At 42.6% G+C, this 10725-nt stretch overlaps 1 non-coding gene across 1 annotated transcript; it reads right to left on the bottom strand.

Annotated features, from left to right (window-relative positions):
* Window positions 1-8659: 8659 nt before the first annotated feature.
* Window positions 8660-8766, bottom strand: LOC112773359 (small nucleolar RNA R71). Its single transcript, XR_003187913.1, has one exon. It is a non-coding gene; the product is annotated as a small nucleolar RNA R71 (small nucleolar RNA).
* Between the last annotated feature and the right edge of the window lie 1959 nt (window positions 8767-10725).

Below are 10725 nucleotides of genomic sequence, written 5' to 3'. Positions count from 1 at the left end.
AATAAAAGAATTACAAAAGTGAAAAAGGAAAATTACATTTTGGAGGGAAAAGAAAACACTCAATAAGCATGACTTCTCAGCTGGCGTGTGGCTGGCGTGCCTCGGGCGTGTCACGTGCTCTTCATTTCCAGCTTGGCATGCCACGCCCAATCCTTCAAGTGGCACACTCGTCCCTCTTTCAACCTTGGCGTGCCACGCCTTCGAGCTCAAGTGGCACGCCATAGTGGATTTCTTGTGTTGGCGTGCCACGCCTTCGAACTCAAGTGGCACGCCCCTTGCCTTTCTCACTTCTCTTTGCCTCTGGAAACTTGTATTGGCGTGCCACGCCCAAGGTCTGGCATGCCACGTCCTTGCTTTATGCTTGTCTAGGCTTCTCTAGAAAGTTGAACTAGCGTGGCACGCCCAGGGTCTGGCGTTCCATGCCCCTCTTGTGAGTGAGTGGTTGCTCTGTTTGGCGTGCCACGCCACAAACTCAAGTGGCACACCCCAATGCTTCTCTTCTAAATGACACTGGCGTGCCACGCCTGGCTACTCAAGTGGCACGCCTAAGTGAAGAATGGTGAGTGGCGTGCCACGCGTTCGATACCAAGCGGCACGCCCCATGTAATTGGCCTCCTTCATCCTCTCTGGAAACTTATACCAGCGTGCCACGCCTAAAGGCTGGCGTGCCACGCCCATGATCTTGTCTTGGTTCCAGTAGTTGGCGTGCCACGCCTCATTCTTCAAGTGGCACGCCATAGTGACTTACTAAGGTTGGCGTGCCACGCCTTCGATACCAAGTGGCACGCCCAGTCCTTGCTTTTGGTCCTTTGTGCTTTGGCGTGCCACGCCTGGTTGCTCAAGTGGCACGCCCAGTCCTTACTTTTGGTCCTTTGTGCATTGGCGTGCAACGTCTGGTTGCTCAAGTGGCACGCCCAGTCTTCAATTGCCTTCAGCCCCTTCTCTAGATTGTTGTACCAGCGTGCCACGCCATGTTGCTCAAGTGGCACACCCATAGATTTGTGAACTCTTCAAGCTTGGCATGCCACGCCTGGGTTCTCAAGTGGCACGCCCAAGTGACTTCGTTGGGCTGGCGTGCCACGCCTTCGATACCAAGTGGCACGCCATAGTGAAGATTCTTCTTGGGATGGAGAGTTGGCGTGCCACGCCCCTTTGCTCAAGTGGCACGCCCATAGTGGTTGATGAGTCAGGCGTGCCACGCCCAGCTTAGCGTGCCACGCCCCTTTTGTGTCCTCCATTGTGGCTCTCTGGAATTTTGTATCAGCGTGCCACGCCCAGTCTCTGGCGTGCCACGCCATATGCATGCTTTGAATTTCTTCTCTGGACTTTAGTACTGGCGTGCCATGCCCAGCTCCTAGCGTGCCACGCCATTGTGTTTTGTGGCGTTTGCTTCAAGTGTCACGCCAGTTTTACACGCCCAGCTTCTTATTTGTCTTTTACCCCATTTTTGATACTTTTCTCATCTGAAATTCAGCACAACTCATCTCAAAGTAGTGTACCATAATATTCATCAAATAATGCATGAATTGTACTGGTGAAATGAGATTTATGCTCTTTTATGGTCTTCTTTATGCAACAAAGAAGGGTAGATGATGCAAGTCATCATAACACCAAACTTAAGTTTTGCTTGTCCCAAGCAAATCAATGTGAGTAAACCTTTATAACTTGAGGCCTTGGCTTTGAGTGATTGCAATACAACTAAGAGTAAGGCTAAGTATTCAACACATGCATGAATGTTTTAATGTCATGAGAAACTCTTGGATCCTTGAGGGTTCTTTCAGGTATAGGCTTCAGGGGTCCTTTCTATTGATTGTCACCTTGAGGTAGTAAGGGTTTTTTTGCTTTCTTGACCACGACTCTAAGTGTTTTGACTCAAGACAACCCTTTAATTAAGCTTTCAATTAGCACTCCCAAACCAGTTCGTTTTAGGGTACTAGGTGTTAAGACACCCCTAAGAATTTACTTGCCCAGGTCTCTTCTTAACACATCTTCACACAAGCATCTACTAAGATCTTTAATTCTTTTTGAGCTTTTTAATGTTTCTTTTTCTATCCCAGTAGTTGATGCTCAAAGCCTTGGGTCTTTATTGCCTACTACCTCTTGGCTCTATGGATATTCAAGGAACACCCCTTAACCTTCCCCTAGTTATACTTTCTAGGACTAGTTGCTTTTCTATGACTCATTTTCTTTTTTTTTTATGTTCATTCAAGGTCTTACACTTGGTCACTTATATCTTAGTTTGTTTCGTGATCCATCTTGGCCTTGGTCTTTCTCATTGTTTTTGCGTAACTCACGGTGACTCTTATGGAGACAAACTCTACCTTTATTTTTGTTGGAATGAAGACTTGAAATGCATGGCATTTTCTTTCTTGAAAAGAAGAAGTCATAAAGACTTCAAACATGAATTAAACACTATGCATAAAACATAAACTATCCTAGCATGATTATTTATTCAAAAAGTAAATAAAGCAAAAACTTAAACAAGAATTCAGAAATTGGAAAGTGTCAACCATGGGACTCAACAACCTTGAGCAGCTTCATCTTTAGTTTATTGGCCCCTTCCCTTTGTCCTTCATCTTGGAGGGGGAAAAACCACCTTCATCTGGTTTGGAGGAACCTTCTTGTGCTTTGATGTCCTTGGGTTTCCAAAATCCTGCCCTCCTCATGTAATTCCTTTCATCCTCCTTATGTTTTGCTAGGATTTCTTCTTGTCTTGCACTTAGTTCTTCCATTCCTTGCATGAAGGTTGGGTATCCTGGGTTCAGAGTGGCCACGGTGTTACACAAGTGATTCAGCTTCGCTTGTGTGTTAATGTCATACTGCCTCCTGGATATGGTTCTGGCATCATAGAGATGTCTGAATTCAGCCAGGTTCCTCTGTTGCCATTTTCCTTGCTCTACTATTTTTTCCAGTGCACTTCGCACCTCTCCCCAATCAAATTGTTCTTGCTGCTCCTTCCTCATATGCTCCCAATTCCCTTGGAGTTGTTGAATGTTTTGCTTGACTTGGCTCTATTGTTGTTGTTGAGTTTTCTTGAGTTGATTGACATCTTCCCTCAAGTGGTGTAGATCTCCCTTCATTTGGTGTACATCTCCTTGCAGTTGCTCCCAGTTGAATCCCACTGGAAATTGTTGATATTGATATTGTGGTGGTGGTTGAAGTGCCAAGAATTGAGGTTGCTCTTCTCCTTCCTCTTCTTCTTGTTGTTGTTGTTGTTCATGGGCATGAGCTCTTCGTTCTCTGGCCCTGTGGAGTGGGTGAACAGCCACCACCTTGGCCATGTTTTTGGCAGTTATGAACTTGTCTTGCTTCACAAGCACTTCGTCAATAATCTTTTCAACTCCAGCCTCATCACATAGCCTCTGTATAATGCTGGGGAATGCCAACCTTGTGTTGTCACTGGTGCTCTTCAGCACTTTGTTGATGTTGTTGGCAATCATCTTCCCCACGTTGATGTTCTCTCCTTTCATGATGTTGTAGATGAGTACAGCTCTCTCCTTGGTCACCTCTGAAGTGTTGGATGTGGGGATTAGGGACCTCCTCACAAATTCTAGCCACCCTCTAGCTTGGGGGCTCAAATCTCTTCTCCTCAATTGATTAGGTACCCCATCCTTGTCATTGATCCAACGCACATGCATCACACAAATCTCATTTAGGATCTCATCAAACCTAGGGTCTTGCTGCTTCATTCTTTCTTTATAGCTCCGAGTGGAGCTTGTCCTCTTCACCATTAGCATCCTTTCTATGCTAGAGGGACTGTAGTCAATGGACTTCTCCCTTACATAGCTAATGTAGCCATATTATTGCCCTGGTTGAGGCACTACATTGGCATAAAATTCCCTCACCAAGCTCTCTACCACTTTCCTTGGTGGGTTGCATAGAAGTGACCAACCTCTATTGTTGATCTCAATGTTGATTTCAATGTGCTCGTTCCTCCCTAATTGGAACCCAACTTCTGGAATAATCTCCCTCTCACTCACCCAACCATAGAATTGGTTTTGGTTGAATGCGGAGAAGAACTTGTAGTCATTGAAGGAGCTTGAGGACCCAGAGGTTGGTTCCTTGACTTTTCTGTTCTTTGAGGCTGAGCTTTTTGGTGGTGCCATGAGTTTGAGAGAGTGTATTTGAAAGTGAAATGGAGTTGCAAGAAAGAACAAGCAAAACAAGGTTTTGCTCCAACACCAAACTTAGGACTTGATTGTCCCAATCAAGAAAGAAAGAAAAAAAGAAAGAGATGGTAAAGGATGAAAAGAGAAAGGAAGGGGTTGTATGCTCTTCGTGTGTGATTGGGGTTGTTGAAGTGGGATAGGAGATGGTGAGGTGAGGCTTTTATAATGGGTGAATGTTGTGGTGGGAAGGGTGGGAAATAAAAAAAAGTAAATGTTTTCCCACTTGGGGAGTGGCGCCTAGCGTAGGAAGAGGCGCCAACTCGTTTCTCACTGTGTCTTCTGCGTGTGTTGAGTTCCAAAGTGTAAGTACACTTTGACTTTCTTGCTTTGTGAGTTGTTTACCATGTGGGCCCTATCTTCTCTCCTGAAATAAAATTGAACCCATTAGTAATGACAAAAGAACCCTTTCACATTCCTTCTCATCAAAAGTGAATTGGATTGCAACTGATGGGTTTCCCTTGGGACACCAAACTTAATTCTTTGGCATCTCAATAAATTGGTTTTATCATTGTGTATTTAATGTGTTCATAGGAATGGAATAACATTAATCATTTAATTTTATTTTGATTCTAATTCCTATGAACTCATTAAACCACATTCATGTTTTTACCCAAAGCATTAAGTGCTTTCAAATTGGGTGACTTGGGCTGCTAGATGATTCTTGGTGGTAGCCACACCAAACTTAATCCTTGGGCTTACTCTTCAAATCAAGATATAAATTGTTTGTAAGCCTAGATTAAGTGGGTGAGAGGCTACACCAAACTTAGCATTTTAGCTAGTCTTCAGCCCATTCACTCATTATGATCAATGCCTTCATCAAGTTGCAATTCCAGAATAGAAAAAATGTAAAGAAAATCTAGCTACCAAAGCTAAAATCAATGTTCTAATCTACAATTGTAAACTACCTAATATGGCAATGTAAGATAAAGGAGAGACTGAAAAGTAAACTACTTAATGCAACAAATTTTTAAACTACTTCTAAGAAAAGTAACTAAATCAAAAAGGATAAAGTGTTGGGGTCCCTCCCAACTAGCGCTTCTTTATTGTCATTAGCTTGACATTCCTTCATTTTCAGCTGAGCTTGTAGCTCTCTCCTTGCTCCTCTAAGGAGCCTCCCAAGTAGTGTTTGAGTCTATGGCCATTGACAGTAAAAGTTCTCTGAGTCTTGTCCTCCATGAGCTCCACATGACCATAGGGAAACACCTTGCGTATGGTGAAAGGTCCTGACCATCTAGACTTCAGTTTTCTAGGGAAGAACTTGAGTCTTGAGTTATAGAGTAACACCTTCTGTCCTTCAGTGAACTTCCTGATGCCAGGGCATTTTGGCCAGTTTCACTGACCTTTTCTTTATGCTTTTAGGGTAGTTTCATGCACTTTCTTAGTAAATAAGCAAGTTTTGGGTAGAATTTCACTTACATCTTGATTCAAGCTAACATTGTGATTTTTATATGAATTCATGAGAATTATGCATGAATTGAATGACAAATTAGATGATGCATGTCTCATAACTTGGACTAGAACTTTGATACACTTTATTGCTTGATTTCAGGACAAAGGAAGCAAGGAAGAACCACGTTAGCAGCCACGTTAGTCTAATTAACGTGACCTCTAACGTGGAAGGGGAGCTAGCTTGCAACGTTAATGTGAAAAGTAATCGCCAATAACGTCCTCAAAGCCATCATAGCCCATGTTAATTGCCACATTAACTACATTAACGTGGTAGTTAACGTGGAAGAAGAAAATGAAGCCAATATTAGTGACACTCACCTTTGTCACTAACGTTGGACCAAGCTCATATTGGCCACGTTAAGAGCCACGTTAACTCAGTTAACGTGGACTCTAACATGGGGAAACAAAAGAATGATCAACGTTAGTGACACTCACCTTTGTCACTAACGTTGAGCTAAGCCACTTTGAGCCACATAGTTGCCATGTTAACTCAGTTAACGTGGACTCTAACGTGGAGGGAGCAAAGAATCGCCAACGTTAGTGACACTCACCTTTGTCACTAACGTTGGGATGAGCCACTATGAGCCACGTTAACTCCCACGTTAACTATATTAACGTGGAAGCTAACGTGAGTAAAAGGAATGATGAGCCAATGTTAGTGACACTCACCTTTGTCACTAACATTGGAGATGGCTAGCAATACCACGTTAGAAGCCACGTTAACCTAGTTAACGTGAACTCTAACGTGGGAAGTAGGGGCATTTTGGAACGTTAGTGATAAAGGTAAGTGTCACTAACGTTCTCGAAGATGTGGCAAGCCTACGTTAAAGGTCACGTTAGCCACACTAACGTGAACTCTAACGTACGGAGAAAGGAGGATTCTCAACGTTATTGGAAAAGTAAGTCCCAATAACATGTGCGAAGGACCAAGAAGCAACGTTAGTGGTCACGTTGATGCCACTAACGTTGAAGTTAACGTAGAGCATCCTTGGGTTAGGAACGTTAGTGAAAAAGATGATTGTCACTAACGTTCTCGAACCCACACTTTCACTTAACGTTAACGCCACTAATGTCCTAAGCTAGAAACCCTGCCTACTTCACACTTTCTCTCTGCAAGTAAAGCTAAGCCCACTGAAGAAGATAACTGCTTCAACTCAAGATCCAAAGGCCCATATCCAAGACTTGAAGAGCCAACTAGAAGATCAGAAGAATAGTATAAATAGGGAGAGCTTTGAACTAGAAGGGAGCTTTTGGCATTATTAGAATTACTCTCTATATTTTACTTTCTCTGCAACTTTTAGTTTAATTCTCAAAATGTACTCTCCATCTATGCTTTTCATTCCCAGAGCTATGAACAACTAAACCCCTTTCATTGGGTTAGGGAGCTCTGTTGTAATTTGATGGATCAATAATAGTTTTCATAATCCTTCTTCTCTCATTTCTCTTGATTTTACTAGAAAGCTTTCAATCTTCATCGAATTGAGTAATTATCTTGGAAAAGAAGCTATTCATACTTGGATCTCTTCTGAACCTTGGAAGAGGAATGAAGAGATCATGCTAGAATTGCTTTCTCATGTTGGACCAAATTGGGGTTTAGGCGGATATGGTGACATATAATTCTCCCAATACTTTGATTTGGAAATACATGTGGTATAATCAGTGACCACACTTCATCTCTTCTCATGAGCAATTAGACCAAGGAATTGGCTATTGATCTGATTTGAGAGATTGAATTACCAAGGAATTGGAATTCAATCACTTGAGATTGCCAAGGAGATCAATGAATGCATTGATTGAGGAAGAGATGAAAATAAACTTGATCCGGAGAATGCAACATCTCCTAAGCCCAATTAACTCCCCATTTCTGATCTTACCCATTCTCTTTACTTTCTGCTATTTACTTTCATTCTAAACTCCCCTTCCCCATTTAAGATTATGCAATTTACCTTCCGTCATTTATTTTCTGCAATTTACTTTCCTGCTATTTAATTTCCTGCAATTCTCAACCCAATTTCTGCTTAGCTCAACTAGAACATTCTTCCAATTAAAGTTGCTTGACCAATCAATCCCTGTGGGATTCGACCTCACTCTATTGTGAGTTTTTACTTGACGACAATTCGGTATACTTGCCGAGGGAGATTTGTTAAAGGACAAGTTTGCGTGCATCAAGTTTATGGTGCCGTTGCCGGGGATTGATTTTGTATCAACAATGATTAAATTGTTGGATAACTAGATTGAGTATTTGTTTTTATTTTGTACTATTTAAGTTCATTTGAGTAATTCACTTTCTGTTCAGTTATTTTCTTCCCTTTCCCCTACCCATTTTTCTTAGTTGTTTACAATTCAGTCACCAACTCACTAACTGTTTGATATATTGCATCACTCACACAAACAATATTTCTGTAGAAATTACTATCTGCATCTATATTTCTTGCTTTTGCCTTGTTAGTTGTATGACAGGTAGAAGAAGCGGGGCTTCAACTTCCTTTGATTCTGAACCTGAGAGGACCTTCCTTAGATTAAGGAAGGAAGCAAGAGGAAAGAGAGTAGTTGGTGCTGAGGAAGAGGAGGAGTACTTTGAACCAGATATGGATGAGAATATGGAGAACCATCATGAAGAAGAGGCTCACAACCATGGCCGAGAAGGTCCAGCACATCAGGCTGGGCAAGAGAGAAGAGTTATGGGTTCTAACATCAATCCAAACCCAGGAAACTGTGGAAGTAGCATCCAACAGCCAACCATACATGCCAACAACTTTGAACTAAAGCCACAGGTCATCACCCTTGTTCATAACAATTGTTCATTCGGAGGAAGTGTCCAAGAAGACCCCAATCAACATCTAACCACCTTCCTGAGGATATGCGATACTGTGAAGTCTAATGGTGTTCATCTTGACACTTCTAAACTACTTCTGTTCCCTTTCTCACTCAAGGACAAAGCATCTAAATGGCTGGAATCCTTTCTAAAGGAGAGTTTAGCAACCTGGGAAGATGTGGTGAACAAATTCTTGGCAAGATTCTATCCTCCTAAACGGATCAACAGGTTGAGAGCTGAGGTACAAACCTTTAGGCAGCAAGATGGTGAGACTCTATATGAAGCATGGGAGAGGTTTAAGGACCTGACAAGAAGATGCCCGCCAGATATGTTTAATGAATGGGTGCAGTTGCACATTTTCTATGAAGGTCTTTCATATGAATCAAAGAAGGCAGTAGACCACTCATCCGGGGGATCTCTGAACAAGAAGAAGATCATTGAAGAAGCCATAGATGTCATTGAGACTATAGCTGAGAATGACTATTTGTATGCTTCTGAAAGAGGCAACACTAGAGGAGTGATGGAGCTGAACAACGTGGATGCACTGCTAACTCAAAACAAGATGATTACCAAGCAATTAGCTGACCTCACCAAGAAGATGGAGAGGAATCAAGTAGCAGCAATCACTACTTCAGCAGCAACTCAAGAATGAGTGAATGAAGAGGCAGAGGGTGATCAAGAACAGGCCAACTACATTGGAAATTCACCTAGGCAGCACCATGACCCATACTCCAAAACATATAATTCTGGTTGGAGGAACCACCCAAACTTTGGGTGGGAAAATCAACAGGATCAAGGCCAAGATCAGAGATGCCACAACCCCAGCAACAATGCAACTCACCAAGATTCCACACAGAGATCATATCAGCACCCACCTAACAACACACCTCAACATCCATACCAAAGTCAAAATGGCCCTTCTCACCCCTCCAATCTCAACTCACCATCATCTGAAGATAGACTCTCCAGGATTGAAACCCTACTTGAAGACATATGCAAGGAAATTCAAGATAACAAGGTGTTCAAAGAGGAGGTGCGAGCCAATATCAAGAATCAGGGAGACACCATCAAGAGGCTGGAATTTCAAGTGGGATACCTATCTGAGAAGATTCCCAAAGCTACTGATAGCTTCCCAAGTGACACAGAGAAAAATCCGAGAGGTGAAGCAAAGAAAGTCAGATGGGAAGATTGCAAGATGGTTACTATAAGTGATAAGGAGACTGAGGAAGACCTGAACAAACCATCAGAACAATCTGAAGATACATCAGCAGGAAAGCAGGAAGAGAATCCTCAGGAAACCACAATTACGCAGAAAGAGTTGCTGAGGCTCTATGCACCCTTTTCCCAATTACTAAATAGTGGTGTAGAGAAGAGAATATACTCAAGGTTTCTTGACATATTTGCATCCCTCCATGTAAACATACCATTCATCAAGGCTCTCCAACAAATGTCCTCATACATCAAGTACATGAAGGAGCTGCTGACCAGGAAAAGCTCACTCAAGGGATGACAAATCATAGTGATGAACAAGGAGTGCAGTACTCTCATTCAACCAGAGCTGCCTACAAAAAGGAAGGACCCAGGGAGTTTTCACATCCCCTGTCATAGGAGAAACAATGTTTGACAAAGGACTCTGTGATCTGGGAGCAAGCATCAACTTAATGCCTTTATCCATTATGAAGAGGCTGCAAATCAATGAGCTGATGCCCACAGACGTAGTCATCAGGCTGGCGGACAAAACTCAAAAAAACAAGCAATTGGAGTGGTTGAAAACGTGCTGGTAAAGGTTGGGAACTACTTCCTTCCCACAGACTTTGTCATACTGGAAATGGAAGAAAGTCACCTTCACCCAATCATATTGGGAAAACCATTCTTAGCTACAGCCAGAGCGCTCATAGATGTTGAGTGAGGAGAGCTAATACTGAGGATACATGACGAACAACTCTCCTTCAACGTCTTCAAACCCTCACAAGAAGCAAGTCAGGAAGGCAAAGAACTAAGGGCAGAGCATGACAGAGCAATGGTGGGAGAAAAAAGCATTAAAGTACAAGCTGTACACCCTGGAATTCCTTTGGGTGATGAACAAGAGAATCAGCAGCTGTCACAGCTAAAGGAAACTCAAGTGGAGCCAAAACCACCAGAATCATATGAGACCAGCAACAAAATCTCCCTAGGAAAAGAAACAAAGAAGAAAGTACCAAGGAGATGGAGGAATAAAAAGATCCCTACAGAAAATTTCTCTCCAGGGGATAAAGTGATCTCAGCTTACTTCCTAGATATCCCACCTCATCT

The sequence above is a fragment of the Arachis hypogaea genome, chromosome 18, assembly GCF_003086295.3.
Source record: "Arachis hypogaea cultivar Tifrunner chromosome 18, arahy.Tifrunner.gnm2.J5K5, whole genome shotgun sequence".
Classification (NCBI taxonomy): Eukaryota; Viridiplantae; Streptophyta; class Magnoliopsida; order Fabales; family Fabaceae; genus Arachis; species Arachis hypogaea.
This window is presented reverse-complemented; position numbering and strand designations above follow the sequence as displayed.